The 27,891-nt window shown below is 41.9% G+C and overlaps 1 non-coding gene across 1 annotated transcript; it reads left to right on the top strand.

Moving 5' to 3' along the window:
* The first annotated feature begins 11,161 nt into the window (after positions 1 to 11,161).
* Positions 11,162 to 11,268, top strand: LOC125586662. The gene has a single exon (XR_007323198.1). It is a non-coding gene; the product is annotated as a small nucleolar RNA R71 (small nucleolar RNA).
* The last annotated feature ends 16,623 nt before the right edge of the window (positions 11,269 to 27,891 follow it).

The raw sequence follows: 27,891 nt of genomic DNA, 5'->3' as shown, positions 1-27,891 counted from the left end.
GAGATCATCATGCATAAGCTGCAAGTGGATCCCCTACCTGGCGCGCCACAAAAGCTAACGGGAAGAATGGCAGCCCTGAGCAGGTTCATCTCCAGGCACTCCAACAAGTCTCACCCCTTTTTTGGAACCCTCAAAAACCCAAAGGATTTTCAGTGGACGGAAGAGTGCGAGTCCGCTCTCCATGAACTAAAGGCATATCTCACCACTCCTCCTCTCCTATCGAAGCCACTGCTCGGTGAGGTCATGCTACTATATCTAGCAGTCACAGAGCACGCCAGAAGCGCCATCCTAGTACGCGAGGAAGGAAATAAGCAGCTACCAATCTACTACGTAAGTAAGGCTCTCCTGGATGCAGAAACCCCCTACAGGCCATCTAGAGAAGCTGGCCTTAGCCCTGATAGTCGCCGACCGCAAGCTGTGGCCTTACTTTCAGGCTCACCCAGTTGTGGTCGTCACCTCCTTCCCTATAAAATTGATCCTCCACAAGCCTGAAGTCTCTGGACGCCTTGCGAAATGGGCTATGGAACTAGGAGAATACGATGTGATTTTTCGACCAGCAACAGCTATAAAGTCGCATGTCTTGGCAGACTTTTTGGTCGAATTCTCCCCTTCCTTGGTCCAAGCTCTGGAGCAAGAAGTGCGCCTCCAAAGCGAAACAAAGGGAGAGGGAGAATGGGTCCTGCATGTTGATGGATCCAGCAACATCAGAGGAGACGAGGTAGGAATAATGCTTACTTCGCCGACAGGGAAAATGGCCTCAAGGGCCGTGAGGTGAAACTTCAAAGCAACCAACAACGAAAGCGAGTACGAGGCCTTAATCGCAGGGCTAACACTTGCCCATCTGATGGGGGCAGAAAGTATCCAGGTCTTCAGTGACTCCCTGTTGATAATCAACCAGAGGCAGGGAGAGTACCAAGCAAAGGACGATAACATGATCAGTTACCTGGCGGTCGCCCATCGGCTCATCAAGAAATTCAAGAGTTGCAAGCCGATGCCCTCGTTAATCTAGGGTCCGCCCTCGAAATAAACAGCCAGATGAGAATCTCCTTTCTTGTGCTTCAATGGCCAGCCACCCTGGAGGAACCCCAATATGACGAGGTCTCCGCTATCGAACAGGGCGAAACCTGGACGACCCCCTAGTCCGGTACCTAGAGAATGACATTCTCCCGGAAGACCGCCAGGAAGCCAGAAAAATCAAGAAGCAAGCCGCAAGGTATTATATCTCCCAGGAGAAGTTAGACCAGAGATCCTTCTCCGGTCCGTACTTGAGATATGTTACACTGTGCGAACCAAAATTTGTACTGTCGATTTTCGTTCAAATTAGGAAAGATAGGAAACCCAAAATTTCCCAGAGGTCCCGAATATCTGCTAAACCACACGGCAAGCAATCAGAACACGAGAGTATGGACGAAAAATAAATATATGGAATCGAAAAGAAAGCAAAAGAGGTTTTTATTCTGAATCCGCGTTTTAGCTTAACAACAAGGTAAGAGCCTTCGGCCACGAGAGTTGTCGGCGAGATTCCTAGTTCTAGCAACCTAAGACTTGAAAACCTAGTTGAGTCGTAGCTCGATAACAAAAACGGAAAAATGCCTAAATGTTCTAAGTTTTTTCCTCTAAGTAAAATTATTGCGTCCTTTTGTGCCTCCAACTTCAACATCCTTATATACTCTCTAAGAGGCGGTTTGCTCTTTCCTTTTCTGCCCTCGGCCAAGTTTATCGCTTCGTGGAAATATTCCCTTTTTCCTCGATCATCCTGTTTATCCTCGGAAACTTCACATTTATCCTCTGAACCTGACATTTATCTTCTCCTGCAAAAAAGAGATAACCCGTCATAAACAGGTGGGCTTTTTGCCGCGTTCTGGACCCTACGGGCTGTTCTCGGACTTAAGCATTTTTCTAGATTTTATAGAAAGAGCTTTTTTGAAACGACGTCGATTTCGAAGAACATCCAAACTTCTCGTATAGCGTAGGCAGTTAAAGGTGTTTTAGTTTACCATTGCCATTTTATACGAGAAATCCGAATCTCCTTCGAGAGAGCGAGTTCTTTGCGGTTTCCAAGCTGTAAAGTTCCGATGGTGACTCCGATCGAGACGAAACAAGAGTCAATTCGATCCGATCACAGAAGAGGGAGCTACGAGAATGGGACGAAGGCAGCATGTTCGGTGCAACTCGCCAAATGGGTGAGTTGGATGGCTTGCTCGGTCCAACTTGCCCATTTGGCGAGTTGGACGACTTGCTCTATCCACTCCTCCCGTTTGGTGGGTTAGACGTTGGTGTTTTGTTGTCAGGGATCAGTTTCCCGGGGCCTCGAGCAACCTTCCTTGAAGGCTTATCTTGTAAATCCCTTTAGGACTTATTACGAAACTTGATTTCGGTCTTTGGTTTCTCTATTTTTTTGAGAATTATCTTTTCTTTTTTTGAAGAAGACGTTTCTCAGGAAGTTTTTGACTTTGATTTCGTCGTAACTGATTTCGACCCTAACAATTAGCCTCCCAGCTCGTTAGAATCATGGTGTTCTTGCGAGCGGTTCAGACGTGCATAGTGAGTTAGTCGAAATCCAAAGTAAAAAAATCCGAAGGTGAACAGTGAATTCTCTTCCTTATAAGTATGTGGAGTAAGTTTTCAATTTCTATACTTTCTCATTTCCACAAACTTTCTCTCAAGAAAGAAATCCGTTTTTCTCTCTTTTCTCCCTTTGATAGAAAACCTACTTTTTGATCATGACTTCAAGGAAAAATGCTTCCTCCAAGTTTCGTGGCGATCGCTCTGTCCCTGGTGGCTCCAGTTTGCGACATGGGAACATCGCGCCAAAGGTGGAGTTTTCGGATCACTCGATCGATCCTGAGGAGCGTGGCGCTTATTAGACGGCCAGATGATAATAGGGTTTTTGCCTATTGCAAATGTTGTAGTATAGTGGGGTGAATGTCGAACCAGTCCTAGTGATGTGAATCAGTGAGAATACAAGTCATTTCTTGAGCTAAGCAGATTCAATAGTAGTGAGTGTGTGACAAGTAACAATAGCAAACAGAGCAATACAACAAGGTTTTAATCAATTTAGACAAGTGAATCCATGGGTATTGGGAATTGACTTCAAGTAACTAAGATCCAATCTAGGTGACAAGCTTTCAATCAAAGTAATCTCTTAAGTCTAAACACAATTTTAGACAAGTCCTATGTCTAGGTAAATGTCCATTTGCTTAGAAATCATTAAACATCAAATGTCTTTGGCTTAATTCAATCAAGTAATCTTTAAGTTCAAGTTTAATAACTATCTAGCAATTTTAACATCAAGTGTCCTTGGCTAATCTCACTAGAGCTTAGTTGAGTTGATTCAAACACTTCATCTTATCATGTCTGATGAGAAGTGTTTAGAAATCAGGTTTAGAGTGATCAAGACTAAACAAGCATTAAAAATACTCAACAAGCAAGTTCATACAAGGATCTAATACAATAACACCATAGATCTTCACTAAGTTACTCTAATCTCCCTAACCCATGAATTCTTAAGGAAACTACTCACTAATCTCCATGAAAACACTTAATCTCATAATAGATTGAAGCATATTCAAGTAGATACAACAGATAATAAAGATAAACAAGGATTTGTTAAGGATTAAACAAGCAAAACAAAATTAAAACTCAAGAACAGATGATGAACAATGAAGAACAGCTCAAGAACAATAAGAACAATGATATTTCAAAGAGAGAGAGTTTTGACAAGTTCAATTATTACTAAAGTTGGATAATGATGTTTCTTGGACACTCCTTTAATAAAAAGAAAGCAGATATTATACAGAAAAGTAGGAAAACTCGTGCAAAGGAAAGGTAGAAGAAAGTGGTAAGTTGGGACATCCCATTAACTTTCCAGTGGTCCCCGGCAAGGGTTGATACACCTATAGTAAATTGATCATAACTTATCCAATACAGCTCCAAATGACTTGAAACCACTTCTATTGGAAAGATAACTCAATTTCCAGTGTCTCCACCAATTTTGAGCTTCAGAGGAGATCTTTAAGGCCTTCATCCGTGTTCATCTTTCACTCTTTGGACTCAAAATCCCTCCAATGGTCCTCTAACTCATCCATGGTGCTCTCCAACACCTGATATGTACAAATGCAATGATATGCAACCTAAATGTGCCTAAATGATGCTCTAAATGACCAAACCATGCAAGAATAAGAAGTTAAAAACATGTAAATTCACAAGATATCAACTCCCCCACACTAGTCTTTTACTTGTTCTCCAGTAAACTTTCAAATCCTAAGAAGGAAGAAGTTTGAAAAAGGGAGCTCATAGCCAAAAGACACACATCCTAGCTCTTCTACAACATTCCAAATGATCATAGCAAACAATCATTGGTCATTCTTTTATCAGTCTAGCTTCTCAATGCCTATCAAACTCTTTTTATTTCTTTATACAAAGTGCAATGCTCATCAATTAACAAGTAACTTCAACCAATTCTCACATTCATTCACACGCACACACAAGGTGGATTCTCACAAATGGGCACATGATCTCAATCACTTGGCTTGGTAGATTAATCGTCTTTTATGAATGAAAAGAAAGATTCAAATACAATCTTTTTAATGGTGGCAATCACTCAAGAATAAGGAGCATGATCATTATGCAAAATTTATCTAAGACTAGGGGCAATTCATGCATACATAGCTCATTCTCATCATTCTACTCTTCTTCCTAAGTGATTACAAATTCTACCCATCTTTTATATTTCAAAACCCAAGTATATACACTTCACTCACATTTCTCACCAAGTGAACTCTCTCTTTTTTTTTTTTACATGATCAACCAACTAAGAACTTGACACTCTTTTTTTTTCCCCATTATGATCTTTCATTCACATTTTTTTTTTTTTTACTTTGGGGAATTCTAATCGACACACTTAAGAGTTTTTCTTCTTTTATTTTCTTGGTTCCTATTGGTTTTCTTTTCTTATTGACACTCTTTGATCTTTTTCTCTCTCTCAAACCCAAGATATATAATAACTTAAAAACACGCAAACTCACTCACCATCCTAGATGCTAGTTCAAATGAGGATCTTATGCTAGCAATAGATGAGAACAAACATATGTCGCTCCCAATACTCTCAAGATTTTGCACATGACAAGCTATCAATAAGAGACCTCACTCAACAAATCAATATTGGTTTCAAAGAATGGCAAAGGTTTAAGGGTAGGGGAGTGCCATTTGGGTTAATCAAAGGATAATACATGGAATAAGATAACCCAAATGTGTATGAAATCCATGATCAAGTATGCAAGTGCCCATATGCAAGAGAGATTAAATTCATTATGCCCAAGTTCAGTTTGTAATTGGTTTCAAGAAATATGTCAATATCATATGAGCAACATGTTTCAAAAAGAGTTTTCAAGGCTCAAGAGATGCTTTTGTAGATATGTTCTTTTCATGGCAATTTCAATCATAGCTCCCTATGCATAATTCAAAACACACAACTCTTTTTTAAATTTTTTTTTTTTATTTAGAAATCACAAGAAAATCCAAAATGCAAATCATTAAAATCCACACAAATGCACAGTGCTAGATATGTCAAATGCAAATCATCGAAATAAAAACAAGCAAAATGATCAGTTTTTATAGTACCCCCACCACACTCGAATCACACAGTCTCTTGTGTGACTTTGAATTTGGAGTGGTTTACATGATAAGTAAAATAAAAATTACTAGAGATGTGGAGAGATTTTAAACCGGATTAGAGTACTTACCTTGTGACTGTAGCGACATGAGAATGTCACTATGGATATGTCGCTACGGTCCTTAGCCAAATATTGCATTCTCTTCGTTTGGTCGTAGTAACATGAGGATGTCGCTACGCACGTCGCTAAGGTTGTCCGTAAAGGGTTATAGCGACATGTGTGGGTCGCTATGCGCTTGTCGCTATGCTATCTTCCTTGTAGCGACCCAATCATGTCGCTATGAGCATGTCTCCACAGCACTTGTGTTTCTTTCCTAGCCTCTTTTGAATCCTTTCCTTTTCCTGAGCACCTTCCAAACTGAAATCACACACAATTCACACAAACAAACACACAAACAAGGATAGTTCACACAATTTATTAAAAACATTCACACATATATACAAAGGATACTCTTGGGATTTCCTCCCAAGTGAGCTTGTTTTAAGTCTCTAGCTTGACTTTGCCTCCTTTAGGTTAGACTGTGGTTGGATCGGAAAGTGGAACTGAAGTTCCCAGGTCTTCCGATTTGGTTCCCAAGTAAAGCTTAGCCCTTTGTCCATTGATGGTGAACTCTCTTCCATCAGAACTCCACAAAACTATTGCTCCATAAGGTTTAACCTCTTTAACCTTGAAAGGACCAGACCACCTTGACTTGAGCTTGCCTGGAAACAACTTCAGTCTGGAGTTGTAGAGAAGAACTTGATCTCCTTCTTTAAAGTCTCTTTTCAGGATATGTTTGTCATGGAGAGCCTTTGTTTTCTCTTTGTAGATCTTTGAACTTTCAAAAGCTTCAAGTCTTATCTCATCAAGTTCATTCAGCTGGATCAATCTCTTCTCCTTGGCACTCTTGATGTCAAAGTTCAGCAACTTGACTGCCCATAGTGCCTTGTACTCAAGCTCAACTGGTAGATGGCAAGATTTTCCATAGAGAAGGTTGAAAGGTGTAGTTCCCAAAGGTGTCTTGTAAGCTGTCCTATAAGCCCACAATGCATCATCAAGCTTGATGGACCAATCTTTCCTTGTAACCCCCACAATCTTCTCCAGAATGGACTTGATCTCCCTGTTGGAAATCTCAACTTGACCACTTGTTTGGGGGTGGTAAGGAGTTGCAACCTTGTGCTTCACACCATTCTTCTTAAGGAGGTTTGCAAACAGTTTGTTGATGAAGTGAGACCCTCCATCACTGATCACAACTCTTGGAATCCCAAACCTTGGAAAGATTATGCTCTTGAACATTTTTAGAACCACCTTTGCATCATTGGTTGGACTTGCAATTGCTTCCACCCACTTAGAGACATAATCTACAGCCACCAGTATGTACTTGTTGCTATAAGATGAAGGAAAAGGCCCCATGAAGTCAATACCCCAGACATCAAACACTTCAACTTCTAGGATGGGGTTTTGAGGCATTTCATTCCTCTTGGTGATGTTTCCTCTTCTTTGACAAGAGTCACACCTTGAGACAAAGTCTTGGGTGTCTTTAAACATGTGAGGCCACCAAAATCCAGCTTGTAGCACCTTTGCAACTGTCTTAAATGTAGCAAAGTGGCCTCCATAGGATGATCCATGACAATGTGTAAGGATCCCATCAATTTCTTCTTCAGCCACTGCCCTTCTATAGAGTTGATCTCTACAAAGTATGTAGAGGTAAGGCTCATCCCAATAATATCTCTTCACATCCTTATAGAACTTCTTCTTGGCATAACCTTCAAGGTTCAATGGCTCTTTTCCACTAGCTAAGTAGTTGACTATATCAGCATACCAAGGACCCTTCTCATCAGCTGCCTTCACCTCTTCAAGTTTCTTTCCTGTCTCACAAACAGCTACCACTGCATGAATAGCCATCATTTGCTCTTCTGGAAGTCTGTCATCAATAGGGATTCCACACTCCACCTTCAACCTGGACAGGTGATCAGCTACTCCATTCTCAACTCCAGGCCTGTCCTTGATCTCAAGATCAAACTCTTGTAGCAGCAGAATCCACCTCAACAGTCTTGGTTTTGCATCTTTCTTGGCTAAGAGGTGTCTCAATGCAGCATGATCAGTGTAGACAGTCACCTTTGACCCAACCAAGTAGCTTCTGAACTTCTCAAATGCAAAGACAATGGCCAATAGCTCCTTCTCAGTTGTAGAGTATTTAGCTTGAGCTTCATCAAGGGTTCTACTTGCATAGTAGATCACATGTGACTTCTTGTCTCTCTTCTGGCCTAGGACTGCTCCTACAGCAAAGTCACTTGCATCACACATGATCTCAAAGGGGAGATCCCAATCTGGCGGTTGAACTATGGGTGCACTGATGAGTGCATTCTTCAGGTTTTTGAAAGCTTCCATACACTCCTCATCGAAGTGAAATGCAGCTTCTTTGCATAACAGCCTGGTCAATGGTCTAGCTATCTTAGAGAAATCCATGATGAATCTTCTATAGAAACCGGCATGACCCAGAAAGCTTCTTATATCCTTCACTGTTCTTGGTGGAGCTAGACCAACCATGACATCTATCTTGGCTTTGTCCACTTCAATTCCTTTCTCAGAAACTTTGTGTCCAAGAACAATCCCTTCCTTGACCATGAAGTGACACTTCTCCCAATTGAGCACCAGGTTAGTGTCCTCACATCTCTGTAATACCCTGCAAAGATTTGACAAACAAGTAGCAAACGAAGAACCGTATACAGAAAAATCATCCATAAACACCTCCATTACATCCTCAATAAGATCAGAGAAAATTGACATCATTGCTCTTTGGAATGTTGCTGGTGCATTGCACAGTCCAAATGGCATCCTTCGATATGCAAAGGTACCATAAGGACAAGTGAATGTCGTTTTCTCTTGGTCATTTGGGTGTATAGGGATTTGGAAAAATCCAGAGTATCCATCAAGGAAACAATAATAAGGATGGTTAGCTAGCCTCTCTAACATCTGATCAATGAATGGTAAAGGGAAATGATCCTTTCTAGAGGCTGCATTCAGTTTTCGATAGTCAATGCACATCCTATGTCCAGTTATTGTTCTTGTTGGTATTAACTCATCATTTTCGTTCTTAACAACTGTTATGCCACCTTTTTTAGGAACTACATGCACAGGTGAAACCCAATTGCTATCAGAGATAGGATAGATCACACCAGCATCTAACAATTTGATTATCTCTTTTTTAACAACATCTTTCAAATTAGGATTTAATCTTCTTTGGTGTTCAATTGAAGTTTTAGATTCATCCTCTAGATGTATCCTATGCATGCACAAAGATGGTGAGATTCCTTTAATGTCATCAAGTGAGTATCCTAGTGCTTTTCTATACTTTTTAAGTTCATTTAAAAGCATAGACAATTCATTCTCAGTCAGCTCACTACTCACAATGACAGGATATGTCTCATTAGGTCCAAGGAAAGCATACCTTACACCATGGGGAAGAGGTTTAAGCTCCACTTTTGGTGCCTTGAGCTCACTCCAATCAGCTTCATGGAGGTTCTCTTGAATGTCTGCTGAGGCAGCATGTTGAGTCATTTGTGGCAACTCCATGAACTCATCTTCTCCATCCTCCTCAAGGTGAACATCTAGCCTTCTTACTAGCTCATCACTCTCCTTGTTTTCAATCATTTGGGTCTCTCTTTCAATGGTCAGGGCATGTTGAAGAGAGTCCTCAATCGCTAACTCCTCAAGGAAATCATCAGCCAAGGCATCCATCTCATCAATGTAGAATATTTCTCCTTGAGTTGTGGGCTTCTTCATCATCTCCTTGATATCAAAATGGAGAATGTGATCTTTTCCAAGGTGGAGATCAATTGTGCCATCTCTCACATTCACCATTGCTCCAGCAGTTGCCAAGAAAGGTCTTCCAAAGATCAAAGGATCTCTAGGCTCTTCATCCATCTCAAGCACTACAAAGTCAGTAGGCACTTCACAATTTCCTATCTTGACAGGAAGATCTTCTAGGATGCCAATGGGGAGCTTGACAGATCGATCAGCTAGCACCAAAGAGATCTTGCACTTTTTATATTGTGTAAACCCAAGCTTCTTGGCAATGGATAGTGGCATGAGGCTGACACTTGCTCCCAAATCACATAGACATCTCTCAAATGTCAAAGGTCCAATGGCGCATGGCAGGGTGAAACTACCAGGGTCTTCTAGCTTCCTTGGGACAGTCAGTCTCTGAATAATGGCACTGCACTCATGAGTAAGAATCACCATCCCTTCCATCTCTTTCTTCTTTTGTTCTACAGCATCTTTCAAGAACTTGCTGTATTGTGGAACCAGCATAAATGCATCAATTATGGGCATGGTGAGCTGAACTTCACTCATTTGCTTGTCAAACAAGGCTTTGTACTTCTCTAGGAGTTGCTTCTTGAATCTTCCAGGAAAGGGAAGCTTTGGCTCATAGGGAGGAGGAGTGAACAATTTCTCCTTTGTTGATGTAGCAGCCTCATTTTTGTTCTCAACTTTCTCCTCTCCAATCTTTCTCTTGCCCTTAGCTTCAACTATCTTCTCCAAGATTTCCTCATTAGTCTTCTCATCCACAATCACCACATCATCATCTACATTGATGACCACCTCCCCACCTTGTTTCTCATTATCCTTAATGAGAACTTTAGGAGGCAACTCTCTTCCACTCCTTAGGGTGATTGCCTTCATTGTCTCCTTTGGGTTTTGTTCAGCCTTTCCAGGTAGGGAACCTTGTTGGCGACTTGAGCTGGCTGTCATAGAGACAAACTGGTTCTCCAAGGCTTTGAACTTGTTGTTTAGATCATGGTAATTCCCATCAATCTTGTTGTGGAGATTTTTCAGCTCATACCCTAATTGTTTCTCACTTCTTGCTTGTCCCTCCAATAATTGTTTCAGCATAGCTTCAGTACTACTCTCTTGTGGAGGTTGTGTTGATGATCCAGCTTGGTCTTGTGCAGGTTGACTTGGTTTTGGTGAGAATCCAGGAGGGAAGTTCTGTTTTTGGTTGGTAACCACCTTGGTTGTTGTTGTAGAATGGCTTAGGCTGATTGTTGTAGAATGGTCTTGGCTGGTAGTTGTTGAATGGCTTCTGTTGGTTGTTGTAGAAGGGTTTCTGTTGGTAGTTGTTCTGGTATTGATAGTCAGGCTCCTTCTTGTACCATGTACCCTGAGCATTGACATAGTACATATCTTCTTGGCATTCTACTCCATCAACTTCAGCAACCATATGTAACTCCTCTTTCTTGGTCTTTTCTGATAGTAGCATGTCAATCTTGTCTTGAAGTGCTTTCAGCTCTCTCTTTGTGGTCATATCTTCTCCTCCACCACCTCTGTCTCTTCTATCATATTCATCATTGTAGACAGAGTCACTCTGTGCCATGTTCTCCAAGAGTTCTAAAGCATCTTCGACAGTCCTCCCCAAGAAGTTTCCATTGCTTGCAGTGTCAAGCTGGCTTTTGAATTTAGGCAAGACTCCTCTGTAGAAAGTGCTTAGCAAGCTCTCATTGTTGAAGCCATGGTGGGGACATTGAGACAAGTAGCTTCTGAATCTCTCCCATGCCTCAGAAAATCCTTCAAGTCCTCTTTGTTGAAAACCAGAGATCTGATTTCTAAGGTTTGCAGTCCTTGTAGCAGAGAAGAACTTGTTGAGGAAGGCCTTCTTGCATTCATCCCAAGTGGTGATAGTATCACTTGAGATGTTTTTCTCCCAAGTGTGAGCCTTGTCTCCCAAAGAGAAGGGAAACAATCTGAGCTTGAAAGCATCCTCTGAAACTCCATTTGTTTTTGACAAGCCACAGTACTTATCAAATCTGTCAAGGTGATCTAGTGGGTCTTCCAAGGCAAGTCCATGGTACTTGTTGTTTTCAATCATGTTGATGAGGCTGGACTTGATCTCGAAATTGTTGTTGGCAACTGGCGGTGCCCTAATGCCCAACCTATTCCCATTTATGTTCGGTTGATCATATGTACCGATGGCCCTAGCTTGGCGTTGTGGTTGTCTAGGTCGAAGGTTGGCAGCTCCTTGACCATTGCCCTCTTCAGCTTGAGGTTGTTCTGGAACTGGTTCCATCATAGGTTCTGATCTTTGTATCTGAGCCTCTTGCTCTTCTTGTCTTAACCTTCTCCTGTTCTCTCTTTCAAGTGTTTTGATATCTGTCAAGGGAGTAAGATGTGTAGTGCCTCTACTTCTTAGGTTCATGCACCTGCGATCACAAGTGATGAAGAAGTAGAATTAGTAACTTTAAAACAAAGTAAAACTCAGTCTCAAGCAAAGACTCAAACTCAATGTCACAATCAGACTAGGATTGGCAACGGCGCCAATTTGATAATAGGGTTTTTGCCTATTGCAAATGTTGTAGTATAGTGGGGTGAATGTCGAACCAGTCCTAGTGATGTGAATCAGTGAGAATACAAGTCATTTCTTAAGCTAAGCAGATTCAATAGTGGTGAGTGTGTGACAAGTAACAATAGCAAACAGAGCAATACAACAAGGTTTTAATCAATTTAGACAAGTGAATCCATGGGTATTGGGAATTGACTTCAAGTAACTAAGATCCAATCTAGGTGACAAGCTTTCAATCAAAGTAATCTCTTAAGTCTAAACACAATTTTAGACAAGTCCTATGTCTAGGTAAATGTCCATTTGCTTAGAAATCATTAAACATCAAATGTCTTTGGCTTAATTCAATCAAGCAATCTTTAAGTTCAAGTTTAATAACTATCTAGCAATTTTAACATCAAGTGTCCTTGGCTAATCTCACTAGAGCTTAGTTGAGTTGATTCAAACACTTCATCTAATCATGTCTGATGAGAAGTGTTTAGAAATCAGGTTTAGAGTGATCAAGACTAAACAAGCATTAAAAATACTCAACAAGCAAGTTCATACAAGGATCTAATACAATAACACCATAGATCTTCACTAAGTTACTCTAATCTCCCTAACCCATGAATTCTTAAGGAAACTACTCACTAATCTCCATGAAAACACTTAATCTCATAATAGATTGAAGCATATTGAAGTAGATACAACAGATAATAAAGATAAACAAGGATTTGTTAAGGATTAAACAAGCAAAACAAAATTAAAACTCAAGAACAGATGATGAACAATGAAGAACAGCTCAAGAACAATAAGAACAATGATATTTCAAAGAGAGAGAGTTTTGACAAGTTCAATTATTACTAAAGTTGGATAATGATGTTTCTTGGACACTCCTTTAATAAAAAGAAAGCAGATATTATACAGAAAAGTAGGAAAACTCGTGCAAAGGAAAGGTAGAAGAAAGTGGTAAGTTGGGACATCCCATTAACTTTCCAGTGGTCCCCGGCAAGGGTTGAACACCTATAGTAAATTGATCATAACTTATCCAATACAGCTCCAAATGACTTGAAACCACTTCTATTGGAAAGATAACTCAATGTTAAGTGTCTCCACAAATTTTGAGCTTCAGAAGAGATCTTTAAGGCCTTCATCCGTGTTCATCTTTCACTCTTTGGACTCAAAATCCCTCCAATGGTCCTCTAACTCATCCATGGTGCTCTCCAACACCTGATATGTACAAATGCAATGATATGCAACCTAAATGTGCCTAAATGATGCTCTAAATGACCAAACCATGCAAGAATAACAAGTTAAAAACATGTAAATTCACAAGATATCACCAGAGGCGAACCAAAGCATCCTCCACCCGGGATATGGTGTCCTGCTCCATTCCGTTCTAACCCTGTGGATGGTTGTCTGAGCTCGAGCTGTTCGAACGGGCTTGATACCATTCAGAGCTTTTGTGAAGTTCCGGAATCGGTAGAGTTTCGTCTCCCAGTATCTGGAGAAGTTGATGAATCCTCGCCCGACGGCTACTTCACGTGCTTTGGAGTGTACTTAATGCAATGCAACTTCTGGTTTCCCTCCCGGAGATTATCGTGCGGTTCTTTAGCCGTTTCGGGTTAGGGTTCGGTCATATCATGCCGGTCGGTTTACAACAAAATATTGGGATTTTGGTGCTGTGTTACGAAAGGGATCCCCCTTGACGTCGATCATCTCGAAGCCTTGTTGATGTTCAAGGGAAATACGGGCACCGTACAACTGGGTCCTCGGGGGAACAAGGCGATCATAGCCGACTTCGTGTCGAACTACCGTGTTTGGACGCAGTTTTTCTTCTTTGTCCGAATCGACAATGCATCTGTGGAAGAGAGTTGCATCCCCATTCTAAGGACCATATGGGGTCAGAGAGGTACTTTTGATTTGTTAAACGCTAGTTTTGGTTCCGATGACATTGGATCTTACAAATCTGTTTCTCTTTTTTGCAGAGATCAATCCACTTCCGCCCGTTCCGGAAGGCTTGACCACCATTATAAGTTGACATCACTCAAATTACCCTAAGTAGTGAATTACTCTCTCAAATAAGAGGTTCAGATGTAGTACTTAGGGATCGAATACACAGAGACTCTAGGATTACACAATAGAATATGGTTTTTGAAGTAGGCTAGATTAATTGGTTTATGGGTTTTAAAGCAGTAAATGATTTGGTGAGCAAGGTTATGCTCGATTGGTTTGTTTTGTAGTTGTTAACAGTTGGGAGAATAACTAGATTCAGGTATATTCTCTGGTATGATAAGTAAATACTTAATTTGGGTTTATATGGCTTTATTGATATTAATTGTTCTTGAATTCAAACTAAGATATAATCAATCTGATTATCTAATCTGGATCTCAGATTTCAACTATCGTATGTTAATCGCGAGAAAGTGTTGATCGATGATTCATTAAGAACATCGATCGATACACCTTTCAAAATATCGATCGACAGAACTATCGCTGCGTCGATCGATGCTTCTTCCAGAAAGCTTTACAGACGGGTTTGATTTATATTCTCCAACTCACTAGAACAACTCTCGTCTGTATCTAGCGAGTTAGATCATACTAGTTTATTTTCAGGTATTGAGTCAAGCAATGGCTTGATCTCAATTAATCCTAAGATCTAAGTTTAAAGGGTGATCAATCATAAACTTAGTTTTAAGAACAACTAGATGAAAGAACTATACTTTTAAACACCCTAATAACAGTTTGAGTCAGTAATACATTTATCAACCTATTGAGAAACCTAAATCTAACAATAAGGACTACGCAGACATATTCATAAGGTACATGGTCATGATGGTCTGAATAATACTTAAATAAAATGAAAAATAAGAGAAAGCAATAGAGTAAATGAAAGCAAGGGAGTTGAAGATCTTCTCTTTTTGTAGTTTTGATCTATCTCTCCAATACTAAGCTATCCCTCTCCAATGGTGGCTTGTTGCTTCTCTCCAAAGCTATGTCTAAAAGATCTCTAGGCAAGTCTGCCTCTAAAATGATACAAAACCCTAATAATATAGCCTAACAGGCGGCCAAGGACTTAAAATGTAATTATTGAAACTTTTGTGAAACTTACAATCTTCTAATTTTGTCATTAACCCTCGGGTGGCTTCGCCGTCGATCAATGAGAAGAGCTCATAATCGATCGATATTTCTTGATAACTGTCGGTCAATATTCTGATAAATAATTTACCATTCAGCAAAGCTCAAAAGATCTCCAAATAGCTCCAAATACATCACTTTCTTCCAGTTAGTACATGAACCTGTAATTACTGTAAATGGACTCTATATAGTAGTAAATATATCTTAAAACACTTATAAACCATGGCTAATAATAGGTTAAATCCATGGTCTATCAACTCCCCCAGACTTACTCTTTTGCTTGTTCAAAAGATGCAAATCTGAATAGCAGAAAGCCACAACATGGCCATGGTTCAGTTCAACAAAACAGAAGATGCATAAAGGCCTGGTTCAAAGTATTCAACCCTTGTTAAGGGCAAGTACAAAATGAAAGAAACCCCTTCACGGGGGTAAGAGTTCTGGAGCAAGAAGGTCAGTTGGTAGGAGGACCGTCTGCAGGCTCCGGCGCACCATCCCTCTCAGGAACCTTCGGCTCATTATCAAAGCAAGGAGCAGGGAGACCAAGAAGCTCAGCCTCAGTAGTCTTCACGGTCTTGTATTGCTCCAGGGCTGTTGCAGGCTCCCAGCTGTCAGTCTGATGGTGAAGCCATTCTCGCATTAGCTCCCAATGGGCCATAGACCTCTGTGGCGTATCTCGACTCGCATATGTCCTCCTCCTTGTCCTCCAACCGTCTCTGCAGAGAAGCATTTTTCGTTGCCACACGTTCCATTGCTTCTCCCTGATTCTGTACTGTGAGCTTCAAGGCCTTAATTTCCTTCTCTTTGGTCAGGACATCATCTTTCCCTTCACGCAGCCGAGCAGTCAATGTATCCACCTCGGCCTTGGCAGTAGTCTTATCTTCCATCCTCTCCCCAAGATGGAATAGTTGACACGCCGCCTGCATCAATATAATCCAACCTATAAAGAGAGACGTAACGAAAGCAAGACAAAGAACATGACATGCTACCTGGAGTAGGTCACCCCATCCAATGACAGACAAGCAGGAACCAAAGGAAACGCATTCGCATTCAAATTAGACAATATTGCGGACCAGTCAAAAGAAGCAGGAGAAGGGGTTTTGGGAACAGAGACGGAAGCCTTGGACTTTTTTTTGGAGGAAGAAGGAGCTACAGCAGCATTCACCTGACGCCTGCTACTACCAACAAACTGGACCTCTTCATCTTCAATAGGAGCAGTCCGCTTAACTGCAGCCTTCCTCGCAGACATCGCCTCAAGAGCTTTCCTATATTCCGCCAAGGCCTCAATACCTTTAGAACCCGACATCACGCATGAAAGACATAACCAACCTGATTTAAATTCATAGAAGGAAAACAGGAAAAACTAAGATAGAAAACTTAGCTCTGATGCTACATCGATCTAGCGCCTCGTTTCTTACAAGGAAAGAGACTTCACGACGTTCGAGGGGAAGCTCCAACAGCTGCTCGATCGTATCCCTTCCCGAAGAATAATCCGAGCGAGATATGTCTGCGCAAGAAACCAAAATTCATCAGCATCAGGCAGTCAAAGGGAGTAGTGGCAATGACCCACCAGCTGCACACCAAGTGGGAGAGAATCCAGGAAAAGGCATAAAAGCAAACTTCGAAGTCCAACACCCCTCGAAGACGGGGCAACGTTTTCTCTCAGCCTTCGAAAGCTTCCGCACAGGAAGTACTTTTCCACGAGGATGCAAATGATACCTAAACTCCCCACCGTTCAAAGAAGAGACAGAATAACAATATAGAACCTCAGCGACTCCAATGGTAAAACCCTCAAGATCACCGAGACTCTGCATAGCTATCAAGATCCTCCAGGAGGGAGGATTCAGCTGTCCAGGGGAGATTTTCACTGCATTCGAAATCTCAGCCACCAAAGAAGGAATCTGGTCTCTGAAACCCGATTCGAAGAAACCTTCGTATACATGGATCTCACCCAGCTCAAAATCCAAAACCCTATCAAAAGGACCAGGGATCCGAATGATGACGTCGTCGGGAAGACGAAACTTCTTTCTCCAGTTTACGACCTCCTCTACTCCTATTATCGATAGAGGACACACCGACGAAAGTTTGTCTCCTCCCGGAAGAAGCGGAGCCTCTCCAACAGAAGCATTCCTGAGTTCCTCTATTTCGGCGGTCAAGTCCAAAGAAGATTCTGAGGAATCCATGGATTCGCAGGCCTCGATTCCAACCCTACGTCTTGAGTGAACCCTAGTACCTATCGAAGAAGAACCGAGGGCGAGATATAGTCTGTTTGTCATCCTAAAAGGTTCGGAATTAAGGATGGGGAGAAAGAAAGTGTTACCTGAGAGAATGAAGACCTAGGCCTGAATAATAGAGATCACGCGAGATTTTGGTGGAAGAAAAGGAAACCCAAAAGTCCAGGCACCAAAAACGGGGAAACAAAATCAAAAACCCTAAGATTGACTTACACGCGTCAAATAGGTGAGACTGCACGGGAAAACGAGTCTCAAAGCACGATAAGGGAACCTATCCCCTCAGTCCTGGGGACCCGAAGAATTAACGAGACCTTGAGAAACCCATTACCAATATCATCTCTCCGACTCCCCCCAGCCTGTACACAGCTTAACATATGAGTTCCGGCCTCGTCTTCTCCAGAAGATAAGAGAAACTACTATTAGACTCCGGTCAAACATGAAGGAACTGATCCTCACCTGGGTTCAGAATGAGTTCCGGCTTGAGTGGAACCCAGGCTAGCAAGACCAATGGAATGGGGTCCTGCCTAGGGGGAGCCTGCTGAGAATAAGCAACCCCGGTTGACTTGAGTGCACAGGTTATTCCGCGACTTCGATGACGAAATCGAGAAATAAGGGGCAAACTATTGGGGAAAAATACCCCGGTATCATTTCCTCCAGCCTCCAGGCAGGACCCAGACCCTCGGGTCCCCGATAAGGGAACGCTCCAGGTCCCCACTTGAAGGAACCCCGAGTTCGGTCCCCGGAACCGAGCTCCCTTCCAAAAAATGGAAAACTTCCGATAAGGAGAACCTTCCATATTTCCGAATATGGAAGAGTTCAACCTAATGGAACCGACTCCCAGACGACTATATAAGAGCTATTAAAACCCTAAAGCGAGGGATCGACTTTTCCAAGGCTTAGAGACTAGAATTAGACGGCTAGAATTAGGGTTCCTCCTCAATACCTTGTAATCTTGCTTTTTCTATCTAATAAAAGTCTCTTCAAGCCTATCTCTTTATTATCCTATCTAAATCCTCACGAAATACATATAAATACTCTTGGTTTACCAGCCTATCCATCGTTCCGTAGTACTCACAAAGAGCCTACACAAAAATCCCCTAACACGACCATCGGTCGATATTGGAGAGGAATAATCGATCGATACTCACATCAGTGTATCGATCGAGAGCGAAGAGCGCAGAAAGCCCGTTTGGTCACAGCTGACATGAAGCCCAAGTCTTCACCATTTTACAAGATTACCCCTGGCGAGTTTTACCCTAATTATATAAGCTTTGCCGCCATGTTAAAGGTAGAGTGTGCTTTTCTAGTTTTATTATTTTCGCAGCAAAGGTTTTTAGGATTTTAATTGATTGGAGAGAAGATCTAAAGTTATAATTTGTGATTGGAACTCCATTAATATCTATTTACTATTCTAATGAAGTTTTCATACTTAATTGATGTTATGAATTGCCTAGCCATGTCTGAGTAGTTCCATTGTTAGATTTTAGGGTTTAAATAGGTTAGGAGAGATTAGCCCCAATTATAGATTGCTGATTTGTGATAATCATCTTTAGGATTGTTCATTAATGCATGTGTCTAAATTAGCTACCTAGAACCTGCCATTGGATTGATTGATAAAAGCGAGAGCTTTATTGTCATCCTCTATGTTTCTTGCTATGAGCAAGGCGAGAACTGATCTAGTGAGCTTAGTAAGCTATTATTTAACCCGCGCATAAAGCTTGACTAGAGCGCGTCGATCGATATCACACTTGAATAATCAATCGACGGAGCAAAAGGTGTATCGATCGATATCCCTATAGGATTATCGATCAACACTTTCTATTGATCAAAATACGACAGTTGAGATCAATAGATCTAGTTAATAGACAAGTCAATACATGCGAGAGCTGTTTGACTTGTTGATCAAGTAGTTGAGCTTTACATTATCATGCATGCAACTCATTAGGCATCTGTAGGATTATAATCCCAATTTTCCTGAATAAAAACCCTAAGTCTAGCTATTTCCTTTTTAAGCACCAAAACCTCAAACAAGCTATTGAACAAATACTTGTTCAATATAAAATTGCAATTTATATTTAAAAACTCTAAAACCATCTTGCTTAACAAATCAAATTAGATTTCCTAGGTTCCCTAGCTCCCTGTGAATTTGATCCCTAAGTACTACAACTCGACCTCTTATTTGAGAGAGTATAAATCACTCTTTAGGGTAATTTGAGTGGTATCAAATTTGGTGCCGTTGCCGGGGAGCTTTGATCGCCTATTTATCTATTTTTTGTTAAGTTTCTGACATAAAATATTTCTTGGATTTTCAGGTACATGCCCATCAGTACTAGAAGCAACAAGGAAACTCAACTGCTATTCTTACCAGATCCTGCAAGTTTGGAACGTTCGATCCGCAAGGAAGCGCGTTCCTCATCGACCGACAACAATACTTGTGTGTCGCTCGATGCTGCTCAACCACCGTCGACCCAGACACTAGTTCCGTCGACCGATACTAGCTCACCACTGTCGACCGACAACACTCACCTTCCGTCGCCCAACATCCTTCACCCGACATCGATCGATACTCCATCCCAGACATCGATCGATACTGAGACGCGAGAGATGGTTGCGCCTTTGATACTTGTACCTTTGATACTTGTACGAGATAACAATGGAGACCTGCATGACCAGGAGGGTCATCTGTGTAATGAAGCAGGTCAGAGGATAGATGCTCAGGGGGCTGCAATCCCTGATCCTGATGCTAATGCTCAGGTACTACTTTACCAATGGATGAGGCCTCGCAACCCAAAAAGTTGGCTGACTACAACGGTCCAGATCGATACTACACCAGCAGATCAGCCATTCGCCCTCCCACTATCGAGAGGGATTTTGAGTTGAAATCGCAGTACTACACCCTTGTGGGACAGCTACCCTACCATGGATTATCCCACGAGCATCCTATGGACCATCTGGAGAGGTTCGAGGATCTGATTTCTACTATTAGAGTCGAGGAAGTCTCTTTGGATTACCTGTTATGCAAGCTCTTCAGGTACTCACTTGCTGGAGAAGCTCTACATTGGCTCAAGCAGTTACAACCAGGATCTCTTAAATCCTGGAGCGACATCAAGAATGCATTATTATGCAATTTTTTTGATGAAGCGCGTGCTGAACTGTGGGAACCGAAATTCGCACTGTTGATTTCCGTTTAAATTAGGAAAGTAGGAGAACCCTAGTTTCCCAGAGGTCCCGGATATCTGCTAATACCACACGCCAAGCAATCAGAACACGAAGCAAGAACAGTAATAAAATAAGAAAACGTAAAAAGAGCAAAAGGTGTCTTATTCCGAATTCGCGTATGAGCGTTACAACAAGGTACAAGCCCCAGCTATGAGAGCTGTCGGCGAGATCCCTAGTTCTAACAACCTAAGACTGCAAAACCTAGTTGAGTCGCAGCTCAAAATAACAAAAACGGAAAGTTGCCTAATTGCTCTAAGTGCTAAGTTTGCTCTGAAAAAGTTCTCCTTGGTGCCTCTCACCTAGGACTCCTTATATACTTGCTCCTAGGTCGGTTTACGCTTTTCCCCTTCTGCCCTTAAGCCGTCATAGCTTAAAAAAGGAGATATTCCGTTTTTCCCGATCTTCGTGATTATCTTCAGAAACTTCACATTTATCCGCGGAAACTTGACATTTATCTTGCCTTTCAAACCAAGCATAAACCGTCATATGGCTTATGGGCTTTTGGTTAAGAAATCGTAAGTGGGTTTCGAGCTTCGTCTTAGGTCTCTTTGGGCCGTCATTGGCTCGAAACGTTTATTACGGTTTCTTTGTTAAAAGCGAACTTCCCGCGGTTTTTAACGTAAAGTTTGACTGATGACTTCGCGTGACGGGAAACGTAGAATGATTTAGCCACGGTCTTCGGGAGATAACATTTAAAGAGTAGACGAGAATGCATGGATTCGTGTCGTATCGACGTTTTGGGAGAGCCCGATCGTTACGTAATGACCAAGCCGTGTGCGTGCTCGGTCACTATGTAGCGACCGAGCTCTTGCTCGAGCTCAGTCGCTACGTAACGACCGAGCTTGATTCGAGCTCGGTCGCTACGTAGTGACCGATCCGGGTGCGTGCTCGTTCGCTACGTAGCGACCGAGCCGTGTGCCTGCTCGGTCGCTAAGTAGCGACCGAGCCGTGATCTCGGTCGCTACGTAGCGACCAAACTTTGGCTCGAGCTCTGTCGCTACGTAGTTCCATTGTTAGATTTTAGGGTTTAAATAGGTAAGGAGGTATTAGCCCCAACTATAGATTGCTGAGTTGTGATAATCATCTTTAGGATTGTTCATTAATGCATGTGTGTAGATTAGCTACCTAGAACCTGTCCTTGCATTGATTGATAAAAGCGAGAGCTTTATTCTCATCCTGAAAACATTCTAATAGAACTATGTTTCTTGCTATGAGCAAGGCGAGAGCTGATCTAGTGAGCTTAGTAAGCTATTATTCAACTCGCGCATAAGCTTGACTAGAGCGCGTCGATCGATATCACACTTGAATAATCGATCGAGGAGGAAAAGGTGTATCGATCGATACTCCTATAGGATTATCGATGACACTTTCTATTGATCAAAATACGACAGTTGAGATCAATAGATCTAGTTAATAGACAAGTCAATACATGCGAGAGATAATTGACTTGTTGATCAAGTAGTTGAGCTTTACATTATCATGCATGCAACTCGTTAGGCATCTGTAGGATTATAATCCCAATTTTCCTGAATAAAAACCCTAAGTCTAGCTATTTCCTTTTAAGCACCAAAACTTCAAACCACCTATTGAACAAATACTTGTTCAATATAATACTGAAATTTATATTTAAAAACTCTAAAACCATCTTGCTTAACAAATCAAATTAGATTTCTTAGGTTCCCTAGCTCCCTGTGAATTTGATCCCTAAGTACTACAACTCGACCTCTTATCTGAGAGAGTATAAATCACTTCTTAGGGTAATTTGAGTGGTATCAATAGTAAATTGATATTATTGGAGTTCCAATCACAAATTATAACTTTGGATCTTCTCTCCAATCTATCAAAATCCTAGAAAACCTTGCTGTGAAAATAATAAAACTAGAAAAGCACACTTGCCTCTAACATGGTGGCAAAGCTTATATAATTAGGTTAAAACTCGTCAGGGGCAATCTTGTAAATTGGTGAAGACTTAGGCTTCAAGTTGGCTATGACCAAACGGGCTTTAAAACAGCAGCGACTCACATGATTTAAAACTTAGAATCATAACCTCTACAATATTGCAATCCACATCTAAAAAGTCCTAATCACAAAAGCACATTATACAATATCCTAGCTTAGCAACCAAATTCATCTAGCCAACAACTTAGCAAATCTTGTCTGACATTCCCCTCTACCAACCTCATTTCTTAACATAAATAAAAGTGTAGGCTTTACCTTGGGGGTATCGATCACAGGATGCAAGGACTTTCAAACAAGTATTTGGACCTGCAGGTAAACATTAGTTCCTATCCTCTCTCTCTACTAATTTTCTCTCCTAGTCAAAGTCTGCTTATATTAGCAAGATCATTGACCAAGATTGGACAAGCTTCCATGAATCAAGCCTTAATGGTGGTTGCCACTAAGTCCTGTTCATTTCTTTTTGACCTATATCCTAGGATTATGTGTGAAGCAAGCTTTAATGGTTGTAGCCAACAAGTCTTGTTCAAATCTTTTACCTTATAGAATTCTTATGAAGAAAGCCTTAATGGTTGTAGCCACCAAGTCATGTTCGAATTCCTTCCTAATAAATCTCTAATAGATATATATAATAGTAAATAATAATAATTTTAATTTTTTTTTGTATTCTATCTATCTATAATTTCGAAAAATAGAGAGAGAAAGGGTGATTAATCTATCTACACAAGGATTTACCTTCCAGAATTTTTTGAAGAATCCGATCTCATGCATACCAAGCCCCAAGACAAGCAGTTGTGTCAAGTTTAGTGTTGGAGGTTAGCTTTGGTTCCTTCAAACAATCTCAGGAAGTGTGAATAGTTGACAGGTTGATCCACTTTAGTATCTTTAGTACTATCTGGAATCAGTAAATCTAGAATGGTGCTAAGGAGTGGTTAGATAACAAGCAAAATCTATAAGTTCATTATCCTCTTCTTGACTCAATAAAACTTTTTGAAAAACTTTTTAATAAAACTCATAAATAAATTACTATCAGTAAACCGCCCCCCAGACTTAAACTACAATGTCCCCAGTGTAAATTCAGTCGGAGTTATGGTGATAACTAAATCATAAGGACTCAATGTAACAAGTAAGAACGATATACCAGACCGGAATGGATGTCGACCTATGTAGGGATGTTGATATCGGTCGCGGCAGGTTAGACAATGTCGATCGATGTCGACAGCTTCTCGTCGGTCGATACTCACGGCAATCGTCTACTTGGATCTTTTTTTTTATGACCTGCAATAATTTAAAACCAACATAAATAGTATATCAACAAAAACTAAATAAATATTACCTAATAGTGGGTTTCCTCCCACTCAGCGCTTTGTTATAGTCATTTAGCTTGACTTTGGAGGTGATTGGGCTAGTAGTGTTGAAAGCTGGAACTTGTTGGAAGACAAGTATGCATCTCTTCTTTGCGCTTGTTGAACCATGTACCAGTGAAATCTCTCATAGCTTCATCCCCTCTACGCCATTTTTCTTTCATTGTTGCAGTTGTGTTTTCCATCCTCTTCAATCTTTCTTCAAGACTCTCCAGGTTGAACTGATGTCTCCTAAGTGTTGCGTAAGTGTCAGCTGAGATCTCCTTTCCATGGTAATGTGTGTCGGACATGTCTGATGTCATCTTTGGTACTAGCCGGCCACGGATTGTAGCGTCGTCGACCGATGTTTGATGATGAATGTCGGTCGATTTGTTGTTGTGTATGTCAATCGATGACGATGCTTCTGATCGACGGGCAATGTAACTCTGAATCTCCACCAATTCCCCTTGCATAGCTTCAATCTTGGAAGTCAAAGCACTGATGCTAAGATCCATTGGGAAATAGATGTCATCACATCTGCCATCAAGGCTCTCTTCTGTAGTTTCCAGAGCTCTATAGATCTCTTCTACCAACTGGTCTATCTTTTCCCTGGTGTGAAAGTTTTGTTGAGACTTCATCGTATGTGGGCGTGGTGGATCTTTGTCGACCGATATTGGCATCTGATTGTCGATCGATGTTCGTTGACGAATGTTGATCAATGTATATTGATCTCTGTCGATCGATGACGATCGAGCAACGTCAGTAGCATTCTGAATTCTGGCTATGTCTTGCTTCATCTCCTCCATGAAAGTAGTGAGCCAACTGATACTATCAATCAATGGATAGTAGACACCATCAAGCTTCATCTAGAAAGCTTTTTTGTTATTCTCTTGTTCTCCACAGACTCCATAGAACATCTCAATGATCTCGTCTTTGGTGTAGATCTCTGGTACCAGCTTTGTCTGTGTGAATAAGTTAGCATGTTGAGGAAGACATATGTAGCTTGGCTCATCTCTCGAAGCTCTTCCATTAGCTTTCTGATCTCTTCTTTGGACACATTGATGATGTGTCCATCCATATCTCTGGAACATCCCTGATCATCTCTGTAGATTCCATACTCGTCCTTGTCTTCCCAATGGAATTTTCTGGCTCCAAAAAGGACAAAGGCTCTTCTGCCGAATTTTGGATGTCTATCGATCGATGGTGGCATGTTAACATCGGGCGGTTTTTTCTTGGCCCTATCGATTGATTCTTGTATCTCTCTGTCGATCGCTGCTCGTTTGTCCGCTTCACTGATTCGGCTGGAGCTGGTTCCTTTTCCACAGGCTTCTGCAAGAAGTGAATCTGTTTCCACTTGTGCTTGAATCTTTGGTCGTAGGGGCGAAATTTGTGGACTAGAATTCCTTTCGTTCTGTATTCTTCATCATACAAATCATCAGGGGTCCCAGGTGGTGCATCGTTTACTGCCATGATGGGGTTGTAGTAGTCGTTCTCCCAATCATCTGGACAACTATCGACCGATTCTTCATGTGGTATGTCGGTTGATTTCTGATGGCCACTGTCGATCGATGTTGCTGTGTGAGTCTCGATCGACGCTGAGTATTCCGCCTCGTATTCGGCTCCACAGTGGCAAGCTGCAATGATTCCTGGATCATTGATTTTTCTGGAGGACATTTGTGGCTTCTTGACTGGAATGGGGTCATAGTGGGCATTAGGATCTATTAGTGTTAGACACAACTGGTTGGTTTGCAAGTTGCACTCTGCTCCCACTGTTGACAAGAAGGCTCTCCCAAGTAGTAGAGAAGAGTTCCAGTTTAGCTGGATGTCCAAGACATGGAAATCAACTGGAACTAGGGTATTACCAATCTGCACCTCTAGGTCTCTCACAATTCCTCCTAAGTTCCTCTGGGAACAATCCACAAAAGTGAATAGTTCCTGCGAAGGCTCCACCTGCAGACCCAAATGGTCTGCCATAACCCTAGGTAGGATGCTGACTGATGCTCCTGTGTCGCACAAGGCATGTGGATATTCAACACCCTTCACCGTGCATGGTATTACAAATTGCCCAGGATCACTAGGAATCCTAAAGACCATTTACGCGAAGTCCTCAGTCAAACTTTACGATAAAAACTGCGGGAAGTTCGCTTTTATCGAAAAAACCGTAATAAACGTTTCGAGCCAAAGACGGCCCAAAGAGATCTAAGACGAAGCTCGAAGCCCACTTACGATTTCTTAACCAAAAGCCCATAAGCAGTATGACAGTTTATGCTTGGTTCAAAAGACAAGATAAATGTCAAGTTTCAACGGATAAATGTGAAGTTTCCGAAGATAATCACGAAGATAGGGAAAAACGTAATATCTCCATTTTTAAACTATGAAGGCTTAAGGGCAGAAGGGGAAACGCGTAAACCGACCTAGGAGCAAGTATATAAGGAGTCCTAGGCGAGAGGCACCAAGGAGAACTTTTTCAGAGCAAACTTAGCACTTAGAGCAATTAGGAAACTTTCCGTTTTTGTTATTTCGAGCTGCGACTCAACTAGGTTTTGCAGTCTTAGGTTGTTAGGTCTAGGGATCTCGCCAACAGCTCTCATAGCCGAGGCTTCTTCCTTGTTGTAACGCTCTTAGCGAATTCGGAATAAGACACCTTTTGCTCTTTTTAGGATTTCTTATTTTATTACTATTCTTGCTTCGTGTTCTGATTGCTTGGCGTGTGGTATTAGCAGATATCCGGGACCTCTGGGAAACTAGGGTTCTCCTACTTTCCTAATTTAAACAGAAATTGACTGTGCGAATTTTGGTTCCCACAGTTTGGCGCTAAAAGGAAGGGGAGTACGGATCAATCTGACTCTCAGCCACAAAACGCTCAACCAGACATGTCAACTGACAACACGAATAACATGCAAACTCCTCTCAACGGAGGAAGTAACGACGATCAAAACACTCTAGTAGCAGACATGTCCACGGCCAACGCAACAGCCAACGCCGCGACGCTCGAGGAGTTCAAAAAGATGTTCTATGCCTATGAAAAGAGGTCAGAAGATCAGGACAAGCTCGTGGGCACCTTGACGAAAAAGGCCGAAACCTTAACGGCAAGGACCCACGCAGTCCTCCCCCGCGATCTTCGAAAATCCACGGAAGACGACTCGACTTCGGGACCCCACTCGACAGGCATGGAACATCGCGGGAACGTCCTTCGGGATAGAACCCTAGCGAAACATCCCCTACCAAGAAACAGAGCTCAGAGAGTCCTCCACCTCCTGCTAAGGACAAAGAGGCTAATGAAATCGAGCATGTCGACTTGGATCCCAACGACGTCTCCAACGACACCGATGAGGACGCTGACAGACATCCGAGAAGAACCAGAAGCCGGTCGGCTCAGGAAAGCTCTCTGTTCGATAAATCGATGACGGAAGAGGAGGAAAACCTCTATTGGGTTAAATAGGAGGAGCTGGCCGAAAAACAAACCGAGGTCACTCGCAGAAAATGCTGACAAGCTCGGAAATTTGCTGACGAAAAATCGGACATTCGCGACCTTCGCGATTACATAACCAAAACTGCAGCGGACGTAAGGGCCGAGAAATCCCAGATCCATCACGCTACCATCGCTGCCCCGGATATCGATATACTGCTCGAGGGGGCTCGAAAAACACCCTTCACCGCTCGCATCTCTGATACGAGGGTATCTGACCCGTGAAAAATCAAAGTACCAAAGTACGATGGTACAACTGATCCTAAAGCGCACCTTCAGGCTTTCCACATAACGATGGGGAGGGCCAGACTGAAGGATAGCGAAAAGGACGCCGGCTATTGCCGTCTGTTTGTCGAAAAGCTGGAAGGAGCAGCGCTCGAATGGTTTGCGCGCCTTAAGAGAAACTCCATCGGAAGTTTCCGACAGCTCGCATCGGAATTTCTCAAACAATACTCTATGTTCGTAGATAGAGAAACTTCCGATGTCGACCTCTAGAGTCTGTCCCAGAGGGAAGACGAACCCCTCTGCGAGTTCATAAGCCGGTTCAAGCTGGTGATGTCAAGGG

The sequence above is a fragment of the Brassica napus genome, chromosome C4 (assembly GCF_020379485.1).
Source record: "Brassica napus cultivar Da-Ae chromosome C4, Da-Ae, whole genome shotgun sequence".
Taxonomy (NCBI): Eukaryota; Viridiplantae; Streptophyta; class Magnoliopsida; order Brassicales; family Brassicaceae; genus Brassica; species Brassica napus.
This window is presented reverse-complemented; position numbering and strand designations above follow the sequence as displayed.